The sequence below is a fragment of the Glycine max genome, chromosome 3 (genome assembly GCF_000004515.6).
Source record: "Glycine max cultivar Williams 82 chromosome 3, Glycine_max_v4.0, whole genome shotgun sequence".
NCBI classification, from domain to species: domain Eukaryota; kingdom Viridiplantae; phylum Streptophyta; class Magnoliopsida; order Fabales; family Fabaceae; genus Glycine; species Glycine max.
The window spans coordinates 2,711,327-2,731,242 of record NC_016090.4 but is presented as its reverse complement, the minus strand read 5'-3'; the positions used below and the strand labels follow the sequence as shown (position 1 = coordinate 2,731,242).

At 40.2% G+C, this 19,916-nt stretch overlaps 1 pseudogene; it reads left to right on the top strand.

Moving 5' to 3' along the window:
- The first annotated feature begins 6,453 nt into the window (after window positions 1-6,453).
- Window positions 6,454-18,726, top strand: LOC100815017 (uncharacterized; annotated as a pseudogene).
- Window positions 18,727-19,916: the final 1,190 nt, after the last annotated feature.

The following is a 19,916-nucleotide window of genomic DNA, read 5'->3' as shown; positions in this document are numbered from 1 at the left end:
TCTGCTATCCATTATCCTACTTTAGGGACCACAATGACATGATTGACAACTATGTAATTAACCTAATAGGCATTTATTATGTACTTTAGCACACGATTTTCATTCAATTTTCCTTTGTTTCTCTTATTTTAACACAACCAAAAAAATCATGTACTATTTTGCCTTATCACATGGAAACCTACATTTCAAAGATACCCTTTCTGTTACAAAAATAACTTGGAAATTTGGAATCTGTTCTAATCTAGGCATTCTCTCAAACTTGTTCATTTTATCATTTACAATTATGCAGAATGCCTCCAAAATGTAGAGTGACGTGTTTTCATTGTTAATTTGGATGCATTGTGTTAAATTAGTACACAAGTTGTTTTTCCAGCATTGTTGACTCACTGAACCTTATTTATCATGTCCTTTATTGTAAAAATGCATCATTATTCTTAGAAATCGACTTCAATAAAAATATAGGGACATCAATTTAGTAACAAATGCTAACAATAATAACAATAATATAGCATAAACTAAGAATCCATTACATATTATTTGGGATTCAAAGTAACCTTTGACTTAAAATTCAAGGGTAAAATGTAATGGGTGTAACTCAATTGACATCGCATGCTGAATTTATAAGGGAAAAATCTGAATTCGACAGCAAAATATAAAGAAGGAGTGAGGAATGTTAAGTGTGACTAAACTCAAAAGTAATCAAAGTTTTTTATAAACAAATCAAGGGTAAATAAAATTGAGTCAAAAAATGAAAAAGTTTTAAATTAAATTAGTCTGATGTTGGTCGAATATCAAGGCACAAATCACATAATTATCTCTAGTGACCAACCACTTCAAACTTCAAAGGCACTGTATTGGTACTTCCAATCTTGAATGCAACTAGCTACAAAATTCTGAACCAAAAAACACAACAAGGGACACGCAATAAACCTTCTCAATTGCGACTTAGCAACACCGCACCCAAAATTGAAGAATGAAAAAAATACGTATTACTGAAAAACTCTTTTCTTACCGGTGAGAAGAGATTGACATTTGGGTGATGTTGTTTTCTTGATCGTTCCTATCACTTTTTCTTTAGAGACTATTCTTGTTTTTTCAAATCCCTAATCCCGAACCATGTCTCCACCATTAGAACAAAAAACCTAAGTTGGATTGGGCTTTGAGATTGGGTTAAAAGTTTAAAGCTTTTACTATTTACACTCTTGTACCAAACTAAATAAACTCACCCTGCCTATTATTTTTTGAAATTTTTTTCGTTAACTACCCTCATAAATACACTCCCCTGGTATCTTTCTCCTTCCCTATAACACTTATGGAGAAAATTGTTACCTTTTTTTGTTATTTTTATTTTGCTAACAATAAGATTCAAATCAGTGATCTCTCTTATTCCCTTTAACCTGTTCAAATCAAATCCTTTTATGTTGTGTTTGGCAGGGTAAAATATAAGAGATAGTGTAAGTCTCATGCCTTCTACATTCTACTTTAACATAGATGGATTCTTCTACTAAATTTCTAATATTAAAAACTCTATATGCTTTAGATGTATCAGAAAAGCCAAGAAAAATTCTTTTATTCACTTTAGAATCAAACTTTGCTAGTTGATCTTTAGTGTTCGGGATAAAGCACTCACATCCAAATGGATGAAAGTATGAAATATCGGGTCTTCTTCCTCTCCATAATTCATAGGGAGTCTTTTTTTATCAAAGGTCTAATCAATATTCTATTATGAACATAACATATTGTATTAAATGCTTCTGCCGGTAAGTGCTTGGGATGTGAATTCTCACAAAGCATGGTTATAGCCATCTCTTGCAGGGTTCTATTTTTTTTCTTTCAATTAGCCCCATTTTGTTGAGGTGTTATTGGTGAAGAGAAGTTGTGGAAATATCATTCTTTTCACAAAATGATCTTCTAGAGTTTGAATCATTTTTAGATCCTCATTTGATTTCTTTAATTCAATGTTTTCATAAACAAAAGCTTTGAATTTTTCTTTAAAATTTTTACACTAAAGAGAAATCATATGACAGTTCTAAAGAAGAACATCATAGGGCATATCCTTTTTATCGTTTGATGAAGTACACGAAGAGGTATCAAATTTAGAACAAGTTTTTATCTCGATCTTATCATTTGTATCTGTCATGAGATAAATGTTGACTTGTTCATCTTCTGAATTGCTACTATTCTCATTGTCTAAGTCATCCTAAGTGACCATTAGAATTTTCTTCTTCTTGTCCCTAGAATATCTCTTCTTCTTTGGTTGGGGATATTAAGCCTTTATATGTCTAGACTTTCTGCACTCAAAATAGATTATCTCATGGTTTTCCTCCTTGTTTTTTCTTTTTAAATCTATAATCTTTGCACCCGGATGAGTGTTAGAACTTTCCCTTCTTCTCTATCATCTATTTGAACTTCCTGGACATAAGAGCCACTTCATCATTCATAAATCCATTAGAGTTGTTTGATCCATCATATTCTTGCATTTGCACTTTTAAAGCTTTGGTCAAGCTTTTTTTTCTTCTTTTTTGAAGCTTGTCTCTTCAGATTTGAGGGCAGCAAAATTCTTCTTTTGTAGATGCTCCCTATTTTGAAGGTGGACTCCATGGACTCTCAAGATACCCAACTACTCATCCCATGCCATATTTTTTCAGATCTCTTGCTTCTTGGATGGTTGTGGTCTTTGGTTCCCATACCTAACGAAAGTTGTCCAACAACTTCAAGTTTATCTAAGCCTTTGAATATATCTGTCCAAGAGCTTCTAGATTCTTTTAGAAGAACATGGAGTCTTCCAAACATGTCATCCACAAACTCTCCATCTTTCATAGTTTATACTTAATGAGTCCCAGATCTCTTTAGCAGCTCTTAGTCTGTAAATCTTGTTGTACTTATTTTTTGAAAGGGCACATGTTAGAGTGTATTTGGCTTTTGTGTTGAGCTCCATGATGGACAAATTGTCATTTGTCCATTCAACTTCAGGTTTAGGAATGGGAATATCCCATTGGTGATGATAAGCCAAATTCTATAATGGGTGGACTTGATGTACATCTCCATTATGTCCTTCTAGTAGGGGTAGTCTTCTCAAGCAAAGTTTGGTGGCCTTGTGAGGGATGTTCCCTTAGTGACGAACTGATGTTGGTTATCTGCCATTTGGATTTTTCCTCTACACATTGTTAAGTACTCAACACTTAGAGTTTGAGCTCTGATACCAAATTGTAGAAGTAAATAACATAAGAAGGGGGATTGAATTGTGTTTTTAGAAATTAAAATTTTTCTTAAGATTGAAAACACGTTTATTATCTAATGAATATAAACCTAAAACACTTAGAGAAGTTTTGATTCAGAATGTATTAGACAATTAGAAAAACAATATTCTTTGATAAACAAAAGGTGATATAAGATCTAGAAACAAATTCAAATCTTTTGCCAGTTAAACAACAAAAAGACAGAATTTTATTGGTTCGTTTCAACCCCGAGACTACGTCTAATTCTTGACAACCACTAAATTTCCACTAACTTGACGTCAAAACCATCTTAGAAGTGGACTCTTCTAAAATGATTTTGACTTGATAACCGTCTTAAAAAATCATCCCTTCTAAGACGGTTTTTGTGCACACCCGATGTGGTTTTTTTAGCCAAAAATATTAGATAGGAAACATTTTGATAATCCATCTACACGAAGCACAAATAACATGCGGGCCTTCTTTCAAAACCTTGTCCCAATTAATGGTTATATAGCCAAAAGTTAAATTCCAATGACTAGTTATATGTATCAATTGGGACACAAATTCTTGCATACCTCCCCCAATCAACCTTTATTTATAGTGTTTTCCTATTGCAGAAGTCATAACTAGAAGGAAGCTATCATAATAAAACACAAGGTTTAACCCAAAGAATATAATTTACACTATAGTTGGTACAAGAAAAAACTGGAATTTAACGGGCCACATAAACTGAGATACAAATATAATCGAGAAGGTTTTTATTCACCAGTCCTTAGAACTTAAAGAAGTAATAAAAAAACAAGATGAGGGATGACATAGCAGTAAAATGAGAAAGAAATTAAGAGTCGAAATGATGAACTTCGATGAAATGGAAAATAGCTCTGTTGTTACTCAAATATCAATGGTTGACTGTGAATTATATTTAAGATAATTTATCATTTGAGTTTGTCAGAAATTTTAGTCTATCAACTATCTTAAATTTTTGTTACAATGAACAGATGAAAAGACCTCCTGAGTCCATCAATGATTCCCTGAGGATTAACATTTCGAAAAAAAGCATCCTAAGTGCACCAACCAAAGCAATCAAACATTCCTGCCATCTGCACCCAAAAAGTGGTTCAAAATGAAACCGTGAATGAGTTCCAAGTGTTTACTTTCGTATCGTTAATGCCTTATAAGATTTAAAAGTGCAACTGACTAGAGATGACCTGCTAGTCTGCTACACTTTGCAAATAAATCAATTCTGAACCCAGAGAACCTTGGCAATTTCTTCTTCTCATCTCATACCCAGTTTTCTTTAATTTCATGTTTTTAACAGCTACCTAATTTACTTGGCCAACATTATTAAAAACTCTTCCCATTAAAACCACAATGTTCCTAGCCTGATTTTTCCTTAATCCCTTCAAATTCAAAATCTTATATAGCAACTAAGCAATTAACAATTTGAGTCTCCAAACATCCACGCCATGGCTTCCAAATTCCTCTTATCTTCATGTAACCTGCCCACCCAAAAAACCTAAAGTTAGCCAACTAAATCAATGTTTATTAACTGTTGAAACAGAACAACCTTTACATATCACCAATCATGTTTTTCTTCTACAAAAAAACTCAAAGATAAGAAAAGTTTCATACAGATGTTGATTTAAAAAGAAAAAGCTTCGTAAGTAAATAAATTCAAGAAAAACCATTGCGAAACTCACCACCTCAGGACTTTCAGAAATTATGTACTCAGCGAGCATGATGTGCAGCTCTGGAGATCCATTCTTATTTACTCCATTTTCAGCAGACCACCTGAATACAATAGCAGCAAAGATAGAAATGTTACTTAGAGGAACAAAAAGTCAAACTACGGCAATATAAGGACCTAACAGTAATATTCATAATAGTAAATATTATAACTTCCATAGACCTATTGGTGCAAAACCTACAGATCTGGATGATTGACAATCACTTGTTGCATCGGAACAAAGAATACCCCTCTTAAATTTTGGCCAGAGACTGTCATCTTTAACTTATGTGTACAACATTATCAAGGAAAGTCTACCTAGGTTTCTCTAGAAATTTATGTTCTAAGATTGGAAAGGTGTGACCACTAAGTGATCTAACGAAAAAAACAAAAATTAAAACAATTCTCTGACAGGAGCCATGTTTAATATGTATAGAGAAGCTCTGATATTATATTTGAAAACAACTATTTTATGACATTTTGTAAATCACCTTGAGGTCTACAGAAGCCTGAAAAAGCTCTTGTTTTCTGATATTTCCTGTGCCATCTGCAACACATACAGAAAAATGATAAAAATTAAAAATATCCAATGGACTGAAACAGAAACTTTGAAGCTTTCAAGCTTTGGTTTTGTGACATTGAAAATGTCATAGCTAACATTCTAAGATAGATCTCTTGCCCTAAATCTCTAAAATTCAAAATAAAAATTTCAATTAAAGATCGTTATGGACAACAATATGTATACAATCACAGAATCTTCCTTAATCTCGTTCTTAATAATTTACAGTGCCCAGAACTTAGTCCAGCTGCAATAAAAGATGGCAAAGCGGAAATTCCACCTGCTTGCATCTTGTCAGAGCCAGTGGAACAAATGGCAGAAATAACTGAAGGAAAACTACATTCAGTAGTTTCGCCTCTCCAGTTATAAAGCTTTTGACCATAAGCAACATCAATGAACCTGTACAGTACAACAAAGATTCAAAAGTTGGCAGGCATCGAGATATTTTTTAAATATCTGATTGAAATGGCATTCAAAACAAAGAATTAATTTCACCTCAGAGAACCATTTCCAGTTCAAACTACAAGAGTTTCAGCGGAGTTTAATAGATGCACACAAGTATAAAGGCTTGAGTCAAAAGCTCTAGACAATACTCCACTGGATAGTGTATTCAAATTATCAGCTGAACAGGCCATACCAAATTAAAAATAAAATAATAATATATACTCACTGCCAAAGACGATGCCAGAGTTCCAGCTTCAGGTCTCTAATCATGATCAATCTCTAGAAGGGAAGGGCCAGGCAGTCCAAACTGATTTCTACTACTGCAATGTCTTAAAATTTAATATAGGAATGATTCATTTGCTCGATATATAAAACCAGGAAAGAAGTGCCTCAGAGTTTGAAACCCCATGTTACATGGACCTTTCCACCACTATCAGGTTCAGTTTGTTATGAGCCAAAGAAAGATCCTAGACCATTCTTATTCCCTTATCCATCACAAGAGAAAAATGAGGAGGATCCCAACCAGTGTGTCTTCTTTTGCACATTCTTTTTCTTCTTCTAGCTTCTATTTCTATTCCCTTCACACTATCCCAACCCTCTTTCCCATGGAAAGATGAGAACCGCGATTTGGTAGATCAAGTGTGCAAAAAGACACCCTTTTATGATCTTTGCAGCTCGATCCTTCACTCAAACCCTCTAAGTCCAAAACCTTATTGTTGAGACTTTGGCAAGTGTACCAAATCGCTCTTAAGTAGTAAACCTCGGAAGTCCGAGTATCGTTTCCACAGGGATTTTATTGCACTTTATTAAATACTTCTCAATTTGTAAGTAAGAGTGAAATAATAAAAATAGGAATAAGTGCAGGAATAGATTGCTATTACTAAATCAAATAGTTTAAAAAGAGGGACAATTAATAAAAATGCCAAGACCGGACAAACCTAATTGGCCTACGATGCATGTAAATATGATATTCATTACCAATGCACTGGTATTAGTTCTACCCACATATGTTAATTTTACTTGCCCCTGATGCCTCACGTTGACAAGCCTATTTTAACTACCTATCTCCCAAATGCCTTTGCGAAGATTCAATAATTAAAATGCATTAAGGTTAAGTTCTAGATGTTGCTAAATGCATGGGCATTGAGTTATCATTTTATGCCTAGCAATGCTAACCCAAGGATTCTTTTCTTAAGTTGTTCTATCAGGTGTTACCCTTTCCCAAGTGTATAACCCCTAAAACTAATGCATGCATTAGATCTTAAATCCTTATTAGGAAATACCCTCTCCCGAGCGAATAGAACCCAAAAGAAATTTAAGAACAGATGCAAGATAACAAGAAAAGAATTAGAACAGAAAAACTTGGAATAAATTCCCTTTGCATTGATAATTCTTGAAGCACACCGTACATCGTTGGCTTTTTAGGCCTGCCAGGCCCTAGCTAGGGGATTAGCTACTCATGGCCATTGAGGGCTCAACTGGGAGTGAAAGAAAGAATGGGGATGATAAAAACAAAGAATATAAAGAAAGAAGGGAGAGCTCAGGCTTGGAGTGTTGAGAACAGTGCTCTGAGGCGAGATGATTGATTCCTTGGGACTGGCTTTCTATTTATAGTTGCGGATGTGGGCTTTTGGGCCTTCATAGTCGCGCTTAGCGCGACACCTCGCACTTAGTGCGACACCTCGCGCTTAGTGCGTTCGGATCGCGTGCTCAGCGCATTCGGATCGCGCGCTCAGCGCACCTTGCAGGCTTAGCCTGTGCTTCTGTTGGATCGTGCACTTAGCGCGTAGCTGGGCTTAGCGCACGTAACGGTTTCTGCTTCTTCGAGCTTAACGCCTCGCTTAGCGCCTGCCTTCTTTGCTCGCTTAGCGCCTGACGCGCGCTTAGCGCGAGTGTTGGGCTGGGCCTGCTTCAGAACTCTTTCTTTCTCTTCATTTCTGTTGCCCTTTTTGCTTAATGTAACCTCATTTTTCATATCTGCCACCAGAAATTCAACTTAATTAATTTCTCAACTTTTAATTATAAATAACTGCTAAATAATTAATTCTAGGCCAAAATTTGACTATTTAACTACTATTAATTTACAATTATTTAGCAGTTATCAAAATCCCCCAAATTAAACTTTGCTTGTCCCCAAGCAAACCAAGAATAAAGCAAATAAATTTTCAAGCAAGTTCTGAGTGTTCCAACACTATCAATGGCTTTAGTTCCTCCTTCTTTCAGTGGTCCTTTCCGCATTTGTCAACATCTCAAAATGAAAGCATAAAACACAAGAGTGGAATTAGTCAGTCCTCTGGAATCTTAATCAAATCTGGCTTGCCTTACTTTCCTCACAAGGCTGGTGTTTCCCTCTGCTCATAAGTGTCTGGTTCAGTGTTTGCAATTTTACTAACAACCTGCAAGTAAGACTCCAAAGTTTTGCATTTCATCTTAAGTACAGTTATCTTTAATTACCTTTAGGTGGATCACTAAGGACTTTATTGGCTTGTATTGGGGCTTGGCTTACAAAAAAATCATGGTTTTTCTTGAGAATTCAACTTAGGATTAAGAGAGCAAAAATTTCTAATACTTCTGAGGCTTTTTCTTAACCCTTTTATTTCCCCACAGCACTTTGCTTTTGACACCTCTCTTGCTCTTTTGTTTCTGCCCTTTATTACACTCATGGTTTTTTTTTTAATTGGGCCTCCAGTTTGTGAAAGGTGTCTTACTATGTGCTGTACTACTGTCTTAGCTACCTATTTCCCAAAATCCCCCAAATTAAGACCTTTATAACCCATTTTTGCTCTCTTATCATCCTAAAGGGTAGGACTATCATTTTATTGGCTCAAGGGTTAATTCAAAATAATATATAGGCTCAATCATGGGTGCAAGGGGAAAAAAATCATGTCGGGTTGGCTTTTTGGCTAAGTAGCTAAATATAACAAACATTGCCTTGATCATGTCCACCTTAAGTAACTATTCTAACAATCTAAGACTGATGCAAAACCAGGAACTTAAAAACAGGCATTTTCTCTCACAATTAAGTTCACACTCTCACCGGAATTTAAGCAAGTATACGGCGTACCAGTTATGACCTTGTTCCATCCGACTAACCTTCCCACCTTGTACTATTCATGTTCCATTTCCTGACCTGACTTGTGCTTCCAGAACCAGTGTTTCCAAAGATTAGTGGCATCTCAAGTGTTTGAACCTTCCAGAACAAGCTAAAAAATTATGACTGCTCAAGTTTACCATGCAATTATTACTTAGAAAAAACATACTGAAATACTAATATTATTACTACTACTTCTTTTAAATACCCAAACAGACTACATAAAAGAAACATCAAACATAAAAGAAAACATCAAAATATAAAAGAACATCAAAACATAAGAGAAAACATCAAAATATAAAGAAAACATCAACTGCCTCTGCCCAAGTCTGCCCATGGACCCCAGTCAGCGCTAGCTAGGTCAGCAATGAGGTCTTCATCGACCGCAGGATCCTCAGCGGCTCCAGAAGGCTCTTCCCCCCTGTCAGTGGAGGGCTGGTCTCCTGGCCAGGCAACCTGCTGACGATAAGCCTCTGGAGTGATGAGCGGTGGGTCCATCTGCATATGTAAGGACAGCCTGTGCATGTTCTCCATGATAAGCTGTTGTCCGATGTGGATGGACCTCAACATCTGACCATGCATGTCCAGGGATGCTGAGGTGGAGGTAGGTGGAGGTCGCGGTCTCTGAGAAGAAGGCTGAGGCGGAGGCTGGGTAGGAGGAGGGGCCTCAGATGTCGACGTCGAGGCTCTGGTGCGTGTGCGGCGGGTCCCTGGAAAGGTGATCGATGGATCGGCGGGGTTCCAGCAGTTCTTCTTCATGTAGGCCAAGTTGATAGCAGGGCTGAGTGACTCAAAGATCAGGGTATCAGAAACCATCCCCTGAATGTCACACAGCGCTGTAATCAATGCCGGGAACCCGAGCCTCGAGGTGCTGGACTGGGCAATCTTACTGATCTGCTGAGATATAAAGCTGCCTACGTCCATATCCATGCGGCTCACCAAGCCGTAGATCAAGCGTGCCCTGTCAAGATTAACATCAGATGTGTGAGAAGTGGGTGCAAGATCATAATAAGAAAGGACACTCCATGTCTGAGCGAGTGTCGTCATGTCCTTCCTCAGCAGCTTCTAGGGGAGATCATCGGCGTTGAGAACAAAACGCCCCCCTGGAGTACATAGTGTGGCGAAGATGGTGTCAGGATCGGGGTGAGTGCTGAGGTATCTGGTGTATGCTGGGTACTCCTCCCCGTCCTCCAAGATGACTGGGGTGTCGAGGAAGTCATTAATCGTGTCAGCGTCAAAGCGAACGACCTGTCCTTGCAACCTGCAGAATCTGGGACTGTGGTCCTCTGGATCATAAAGGTTCGAATAGAACTCTTTCACCAGAGCCACGTCGATCCTCTTCTCTGGTAGGTGTGTCAGCACCTGGTCCCATCTGCGCCTCCTGAGTTCCTGGAGGAACTCATCGAACATCCCATGCCCAAGTTCAACATTCCTCTCCGGAAGGATGTTCCGAAGCTGAATGTTGTCTTGGTACCTGTGCCAAGCGATCTCTGACGTAAAGCGGGAAGAATCCCAGTTGGACGCTTCCCCTGGTGTGGGCACTGCACGGCGCTTGCGAGAAGCCATCTGAAAAAAAACAAAAACAGCAAAACAGACTGCAGTTAGCAATTAGGGGGGGTGTGAAAAGAAACTATAATAGGAGTGAAGTCAGTAAAGAGGGGGGTGCAAAAAGTAAGTAGCAGGGGGGTGAGGAAAGTAGAAAAGGGGTGCAAAGAGTACGACGCGAGGGCTGATGGGCCCTAAGGCCCAGCCTCGCGCTTAGCACCCCCTCCAAGCTGCTACTGGCACGCGCTTAGCGCCAAGAGTGGGCGCTTAGCGCGTGCATCCAGATGCACAAGCGCGCTTAGCGTGGTAGGCAGGCTAAGCGCGTGGGTGCTTCTCTGCTGACTGATTTTATGGAGGCTTAGCGCGCTCTTCCTCCCTTCTTTTTTATGTTAGCTGCACTCACTAAGCCTCTGCATAGGCTTAGCGTGATACCACCTGCAAAATGTAACAACAGCAATCCAGACCCAATCTTACCTAGTTTCGTGAAGAATGCATGAAAAAGCACAAGGGAATGTGTAGGTGAGAAGAGGATGCAGAGAAGAAGAGTGTGTAAGAGCGCAGAGAAAAGAAAAAGAAATGAGGTTCTGCAAGACTTCACCTGTTGAGTTTTGCTATTGGCACCCCTCCTATTACTGACTTCACCTGTTGGGCCTTTGCTTTTCGTACCCCCTGTTTGCTGTTTGCACCTGTTGGCTTTTTTTTTTCAAAAATAAAAGAACTACATTTTTACAATATATGTTGGGTTGCCTCCCAACCAGCGCTTGGTTTATTGTCTTTAGCTAGACAGTAGGCCTTCTCAAGGATCATTTAAATAGATGATGGTCGTCAATCGCTCTAGTTGTCCTCCGTTATACGGTTTTAAGCGCTGTCCATTGACAATCCATTTCTTCTCGAAATTATCTTCTCTGGGGTCCACCAATTCCACTGCTCCGTGAGGCCTGACTTCTTTTATGATAAATGGCCCTGACCACTTGGACTTCAGCTTACCTGGGAATAGCCTTAGCCTCGAGTTAAAGAGTAATACCTGCTGCCATGGCTGGAATTCTCTCCTCTACAGCTTCTTATCATGATATGTCTTCGTTTTTTCCTTGTAAATTCTGGACGACTCATAGGCATTCAGTCTCATCTCTTCTAACTCCTGAAGCTGTAACTTCCTCTTTTCCCCGCACGCTTTGTCGTCAAAGTTAAGCAACTTGAGAGCCCAATATGCCTTGTGCTCCAGCTCCACTGGTAAATGGCATGCCTTCCCATACACTAGCTGAAATGGCGATAAGCCAATGGGGGTCTTGAACGCTGTCCTATAAGCCCAGAGAGTATCATCGAGCTTCAAGGCCCAATCCTTTCTGGATGATGCAACTGTCTTCTCCAGGATTCGCTTGAGCTCCCTGTTAGAGATTTCAGCTTGGCCATTTGTCTGAGGATGATAAGGTGTGGCCACCTTATGTTGGACATTATAGTGCTCCAAGACTTTCTTCAACTGATTGTTGCAGAAGTGTGTTCCTCCATCACTAATTAAGGCTCATGGGACTTCGAAACGGGAGAAAATGTTCTTCTTTAGAAATTTAATCACTACCCTGGCATCGTCCTTCGGCATAGTTATGGCTTCTACCCATTTGGAGACATAATCCACTGCTACCAAGATGTAGATATTTCCATATGACGAAGGCAGGGGTCCCATGAAGTCTATGCCCTAACAGTCAAAGATCTCCACTTCCATGATATTCTGTAAAAGCATCTCATTTCTTCGAGATATCCCCCCTGTTCTCTGGCATTTATCACAACAATGCACAAACTCGTAAGCATCTTTAAAAAGAAAGGGCAAAAAAAAACCTGATTGTAGCACTTTTGCTGTTGTTCTGTCCCTGCTGTGATGTCCACCATATGGTGAACTGTGATAGTGCCAAAGAATGCTCCGTGCTTCTTCCTTTGTGACGCATCTTCTCAATACATTATCTGCTCCTGCCTTGAACAAATGGGGATCATCCCACACATAGAAGCGTGCATTGTGTAGAAATTTCTTCCTCTGACTCCAATTAAACTCCTTTGGAATAACTCCTGTGGCTTTGTAGTTTGCCATGTCTGCAAACCAAGGTCTGGTGGTAACCTGCAAAAGAAACTCATCAGGAAATTCATCTTTTACCTCTGGTTCTTCCTTGGTGACTTCTTCATTCTTTAATCGAGATAAATGATTGGCTACCACATTCTCGAATCCTCTCTTGTCCTTGATGACGATGTCAAACTCTTGTAATAGCAGGACCCATCTAATCAACCTTGGCTTTGAGTCTGTTTTGGCGAGCAGGTGCTTGATGGCAGCATGATCTGTGAAAATGGTGACCCTCGACCCTATTAAGTATGACCTGAACTTCTCCAAAGCAAAGACAACGGCTAGCATTTCCTTTTCTGTGGTGGAATAATTCAACTGTGCTTCATTCAGGACCCTGCTAGCATAATAGATGGCGTGAAATACCTTGTCGTGCCTCTGTCCTAGAACTGCTCCTATTGCATAATCATTGGCATCGCACATTAGCTCAAAGTCTTTATTCCAGTCTGGTGCAATCATCACAGGTGCAGTAGTGAGCTTGTCCTTTAGTGTCTGAAATGCTGCTGAACATTCTTCATCAAACTTGAAGGCCACATCTTTATTCAGCAGGTTGCTTAGGGGTCTGGCAATCTTCGAGAAGTCCTTGATAAATCTCCTGTAGAATCCTGCATGCCCTAAGAAACTTCTGACACCTTTAATATTCAATGGTGGTGGCAGCTTCTCTATGATGCCTATCTTTGCCCGATCAACCTCAATCCCTCTAGCTAAGATCTTGTGGCCTAGGACTATGCCCTCTCGAACCATAAAATGACACTTCTCCCAGTTCAGTACTAAGTTAGTTTCTACGTACCTCTGAAGTACCATCTCTAGGTTCCTCAAACAACTGTCAAATGAGGGTCCAAAAACCGAGAAGTCGTCCATGAATACCTCGATGCTTTTCTCCACCATGTCTGAAAAAATGGCCAGCATGCACCTCTAAAATGTGGCTGGTGCATTACATAACCCGAATGGCATCCTTCTGTAAGCAAAGACGCCAAAAGGGCATGTGAAGGCCGTCTTCTCTTGGTCTCTAGGGTCCACCGCAATCTGATTATATCCCAAGTATCCATCCAAGAAACAGTAGTACGCCTGCCCTGCAAGTCTCTCCAGCATCTGATCCATGAAAGGTAGAGGGAAGTGGTCCTTTCGTGTGGCTTCATTTAGCTTGCGATAGCCGATGCACATTTGCCAGCCAGTGACAGTTCGTGTTGGTATCAAGTCATTCTTCTCATTCCGTACCACTGTCATTCCACCTTTCTTGGGAAACACCTGTACTGTGCTTACCCAAGCGCTGTCAGAGATGGGGTATATGAGCCCAGCCTCCAAGAGCTTGAGTACCTCCTTTCTTACCTCTTCCTTCATTGTTGGATTTGGTCGCCTCTGGGGTTGTCGGACTGGCTTGTAGTCCTCTTCCATCATTATTCTGTGCATGCAATAAGCAGGGCTAATTCCCTTGAGATCCGATATATGCCATCCAATAGCTTCCCTGTGTTTCTTGAGGATATCTACTAACCTGTTTTCCTCCTCTGTTGTGAGTGCATTGCTGATTACTACAGGCTTATCTTCCTCCAAGAACACATACTTTAGATGACCGGGCAATATCTTCAACTCTATCTTCTTCTTCTCGGATGGAACTTTCTTCTCTAGCGTCTCAAATTTGGCTTCTCCCTCAGGAATATTGTCTTGTCGATCCAAGTCTTCCAAGCAAGCCTTCAGATCTTTCTCCTCTTCACTGGTTAGACAGTCCAAAGCATTTACCATTGCTTTCTCTAGTGAAGACTGTGGTGTCTTGAGAATACTGACATCTTCCTTATCAATCTCTTCCACTCTGAAACACTTCCAACCTTCATGTGGATACTTCATTGCTTTGAAGAGGTCGAAGGTGATCTTCTGATTGTCAATACTCAACTCCAAGTTCCCATTCCCTATATCCACCACATAGTTGGCAGTCAGCATGAAAGGTCTGCCTAAGATGAGGGGAATGTCTGTGTCTTCTTCGATATCCATTATGACAAAGTCCACCGGAAAAGTAAAGTGGCGTACCTTGACTAGGACATCTTCTACCACCCCGTACGGCCTTGTAATCGAGCGGTCTGCTAGTTGAAGCGTCATCTTGGTAGGATCTATCTTCAAATTCCCAATTCTTTTACACATTAACAAGGGCATCAGGTTGATACTTGCTCCTAAATCAATGAGGGCCTTGTTCACTGTTTCCTTCCCTATGGTGCACGGGATGGTAACACTTCCGGGGTCCTTAAACTTCTTGGGTAGCTTCCTCTGTATTATAGCGCTGCAGTTACCCCCTACCACAATATTCTCATTGTCAATGTACTTCCCCTTCTTGGTGAGGATGTCCTTCATAAATTTGGAGTAGAGGGACATCTGCTGTAAGGCCTCCCCGAATGGCATAGTGATCTCCAGCCCTTTGAATATTTCCAAGAAACGTTTGAAATAATGTTCCTTGTTCTTCTTGGTGACAGGATATGAGAGATCTTGTGGTAGGGCTGGTGACTCTTCTTTCTTGGCTTCTCTTGCTTTCTGGCTCTTGGTTTTAGGTGGTGATGCCACCTTCTCTTCTTCTTCTGTCCTTTCTTCTGGTGTCTTTGTCCTTTCTTCCTTTGACCGGTCTTCTTCTTCAACCTTACCTTCCTACTGTGCTTTCTTCTACCCTTGAGTCAGCATGGCCTTGCATTCTTCCTTTAGGTTTTTCTCCGTGTTAGCCCCGAAAGTTCTAGTGGGCCATTCGGCTTTGTCTTGTGCCAATTGGCCCATTTGAACTTCCAGATTTTGAATGGCTGCATCCGTGCTCTTTTGATGGGATCGTGTTTCCTGGATGAATTGTAGCAACAGTTCTTCTATATTGGTGGGCTTTTCTTGCTGATTTGGACCTTGGCTGGGATGCTGGTATGGCGGTTGGTATGGTTGTTGGTTCCTTTGCTCCTTGTACTGGTTTCCCTGATTCCTCCACCCTGAACCTTGCGTGAAGTTTCTTCCTTGATTGAATCCCGGTGGTCCGTGATTGAATCCTGCTCTCCCTTGGTGGAATCCGGATGAGTTCCCCTGGTTGTAACCCTGGAATCCGCGATTTGGTATGCCCATATAGTTTATTTCTCGAGAGGTATCCTGTTGGCTTACACATTGTCCAGGCTCATGGGTTCCTCCGCATGTGGGGCATCCTTCTACCTGCAAAACAGAAGAGTGGGAAGAACTTACCGCTTGTAGTTGTTGAGGTAATTTGCTGAGGGTTTCGGTAAGGGCTTCTATCTGCCTCGTCAACAGCTTGTTCTGTGCCAACGTCGCGTCCTGCGTGCCAAGTTCCAAGATGCTTCTTTTTGTGGGAATATAGCTACGATCACGAAGGATTGCTTGATCACTGGCCGCCATGTTCTCAATGAGCTCCATCGCTTCTTCGAGAGTCTTCAGTGTGATTTTTCCCCCTGCGGATGCGTCTAGTAGCAATTTCGATTGAGGCCGCAAGCCATCAATGAATATGTTCAGTTGTATCGGCTCGTTATATCCGTGTGTCGGTGTCTTTCGTAACAGCCCGTGAAAACAGTCTAGTGCTTTGCTAAGGGATTCATCCGGGAATTGATGGAAAGAAGAAATCTCCATTTTCCCTTCGGCGGTCTTTGACTCTAGGAAGTACTTCTTTAAGAACTTTTCCACTACTTCTTCCCAGGTTCTTAAGCTGTTGCCTTTGAAAGAATGCAACCATCATTTTTCCTCTCCTGCTAGGGAAAAGGAGAAAAGGTTAAGGCGTATCGCATCTTCTGGGACTCCAGCGATTTTTACGGTGTTGCATATTTCTATGTACGAGGCGAGGTGAGCATATGGATCTTCGCTTGGAAGACCATGGAAGAGGTTCCCTTGGATTAGCTGAATAAGGGAGTGCGGGTAGGAAATATTGGGTGCTTGTACCTCCGGTCTTGCAATGCTCGTGAAGAACTGAGGAGTGGCGGTATTGGAGAAGTCCTCTAGGGTGACTCTTCGTGCCGGTTCCCCGTCCATTTCAGCGTGATATGGAGAAAGAGGAGGTGAGGTGTAACTGCTTCCTTCTGTGTCTTGTTCCCTTCTTCTTCTTGCAGCGTTGTTACGCCGACAAGTAGCTTCAATTTCTAAGTTAATAGGGACAACGTCTCCAGATGCAGTTCTAAGTCGCATAAAAACAAAAAGGCACTACCCGTGCAATTATGGAAGAAAGAAAGAGTAGAAGCGAAGAGAGAAAATACTAAGAGAATAAGCCAAGAAAAGAAGAGTTGGGCTTACAAACTGATCTAGTATGGTAATTAAGTGCGAAAACAAAATCCCCGGCAACGGTGCCAAAAACTTGTTGAGACTTTGGCAAGTGTACCAAGTCGCTCTTAAGTAGTAAACCTCGGAAGTTCGAGTATCGTTTCCACAGGGATTTTATTGCACTTTATTATATACTTCTCAATTTGTAAGTAAGAGTGAAATAATAAAAACAGGAATAAGTGCAGAAATAGATTGCTATTACTAAATCAAATAGTTTAAAAAGAGAGACAATTAATAAAAATGCCAAGACAGGACAAACCCAATTGGCCTACGATGCATGTAAATATGATATTCATTACCAATGCACTGGTATTAGTTCTACCCACATCTATTAATTTTACTTGCCCGTGATGCCTCACGTTGACAAGCCTATTTTAACTACCTATCTCCCAAATGCCTTTGCGAAGATTCAACAATTAAAATGCATTAAGGTTAAGTTCTAGATGTTGCTAAATGCATGGGCATTGAGTTATCATTCTATGCCTAGCAATGCTAACTCAAGGATTCTTTTCTTAAGTTGTTCTATTAGGTGTTACCCTTTCCCAAGTGTATAACCCCTAAAACTAATGCATGCATTAGATCTTAAATCCTTATTAGGAAATACCCTCTCCCGAGCGAATAGAACCCAAAAGAAATTTAAGAACAGATGCAAGATAACAAGAAAAGAATTAGAACAGAAAAACTTGGAATAAATTCCCTTTGCATTGATAATTCTTGAAGCACACTGTACATCGTTGGCTTTTTAGGCCTGCCAGGCCCTAGCTAGGGGATTAGCCACTCATGGCCATTGAGGGCTTACAACTGGGAGTGAAAGAAAGAATGGGGATAATAAAAACAAAGAATATAAAGAAAGAAGGGAGAGCTCAGGCTTGGAGTGTTGAGAACAGTGCTCTGAGGCGAGATGATTGATTCCTTGGGACTGGCTTTCTATTTATAGTTGCTGAAGTGGGCTTTTGGGCCTTCATATTCGCGCTTAGAGCGACACCTCGCGCTTAGTGCGACACCTCGCGCTTAGCGCGTTCGGATCGCGCACTCAGCGCGCCTTGCAGGCTTAGCCTGTGCTTCTGTTGGATCGCGCGCTTAGCGCGTAGCTGGGCTTAGCGCGCATAACGGTTTCTGCTTCTTCGAGCTTAACGCCTCGCTTAGCGCCTGGCTTCTTTGCTCGCTTAGCGTCTGACGCGCGCTTAGCGCGAGTGTTGGGCTGGGCCTGCTTTAGAACTCTTTCTTTCTCTTCATTTCTGTTGCCCTTTTTGCTTAATGTTACCTCATTTTTCGTATCTGCAACCAGAAATTCAACTTAATTAATTTCTCAACTTTTAATTATAAATAACTGCTAAATAATTAATTCTAGGCCAAAATTTGACTATTTAACTACTATTAATTTGCAATTATTTAGCAGTTATCACTTATCTCAAAGGGGTGGCTTTGTTGGTGGTGAACAACATTCTTGCAAATGCAACTGACACACTGAGATACATTGAGGGGTTGATCAAGCAGGCCCCAGACCATGAGTTGTAGCAATCCTTGGCTTTTTGTGCTGAGTCTTATATCCCAATTGTCAAGTACATTCTCCCACAAGCTGCTGATGCCATAAGCCAGGGTCGTTTTGGCTTTGCCAGTTACTGCATTTATGATGTTCTCAAAGAAGTGAGTAGTTATGACAAGAAATTCTCTGGTGCGACACAAGCACCCTTAGGGGACAGAAATGACATTGTGCAGAAGCTTGTGAATATGGCTTCGGCCATAGTCAAACTACTTCTAAAGGGCTGATTCCATAGCTTGAAGGCAACACTTAGTAGTTAGTAGTAGTTGTATTGTAGTAGACTTAATGAATAAACACAGTTAGATGGTTCATTTTGTATATTGTATGATGATTCTTCATTGTATAATTTGGTTTTTGTCTGATTGTGCCAACAACATGCAAAAATGTAAACTACAATTAGCTTGACAGGATTTTCATAACACTAAATTGTGACTTTCATATTCCACAACAAAGTTCATTCATAATCAAGGATCATGATGTTAAAATTTTCAATTCAATTTATAGAAGTGTAACAGATAATTGGATATTAAGACCATAGCAACAAGTCAATATTCAAAAATTGACTTCAATAGTGTACTTAAGACAAACAACATTTTACCGTGGAAGTTGATTGTGATGAAACTGGAACCATTCCAACAAAACTTTGAAGAAGACCAGTGGCCATTGATGAACCAATACTCGCAGTTGAGTCTGTTCCCATAGCCGAATTTGAGCTTGTTGGATGCAGCATCATATTTGAAGTAGAATCAGTAGATTTCTGCTGGGCTTCTGCTATTCTAAGTAAGTTAACCAACATGATTGGATTTACAACTGCACCATTCAATAGAGCAGGTAAGGAAGCTAGCACATTACCACTTGTAATTGGTGCTTGCTCATTTCTAATGCTTGTTGCATTTAAATTATCAGAACTAGTACAGGAACTACTGACTGTATTCAAAGTCTTTTTGGGTTCGGGTCCAAATTTGTCCATTAAATGATTCCTCTCTGTAAACTGAGCTCCAGGCCCAGTATTCTCTTCCAACCAACCACCACTTCCAGTTCTTACTTCATTCATATTATGCTCAGTATTTTCCAATGAACTTTTTTGTCTTTGTGATACAGAAACATCCAAAGAAGGTTCTTCAGCAGCCTTTTGTTTCCTCGAGATTGTTGTTCCGACATATTCCACTTTAGGCATATTATGTATCAATGTAGATGGGTTATCCACAGCACTTGCATCAGAATTAGTGAAATGAAGCCTAGGAGCTCTATTCTTTGCAGAGCTTTTCACTGGCAAAGACCCAGGACCTACTGCATCAACTCTAGAACTAATGAATCCATGGAAGTTGGACCTATCCATGGAAGTAGCAGAAACAGGTGGCTGATCCAAAAGAGTTGGCTTAGTGCTTGTTAAAAAATCACCAGTAGAAGCACTAGA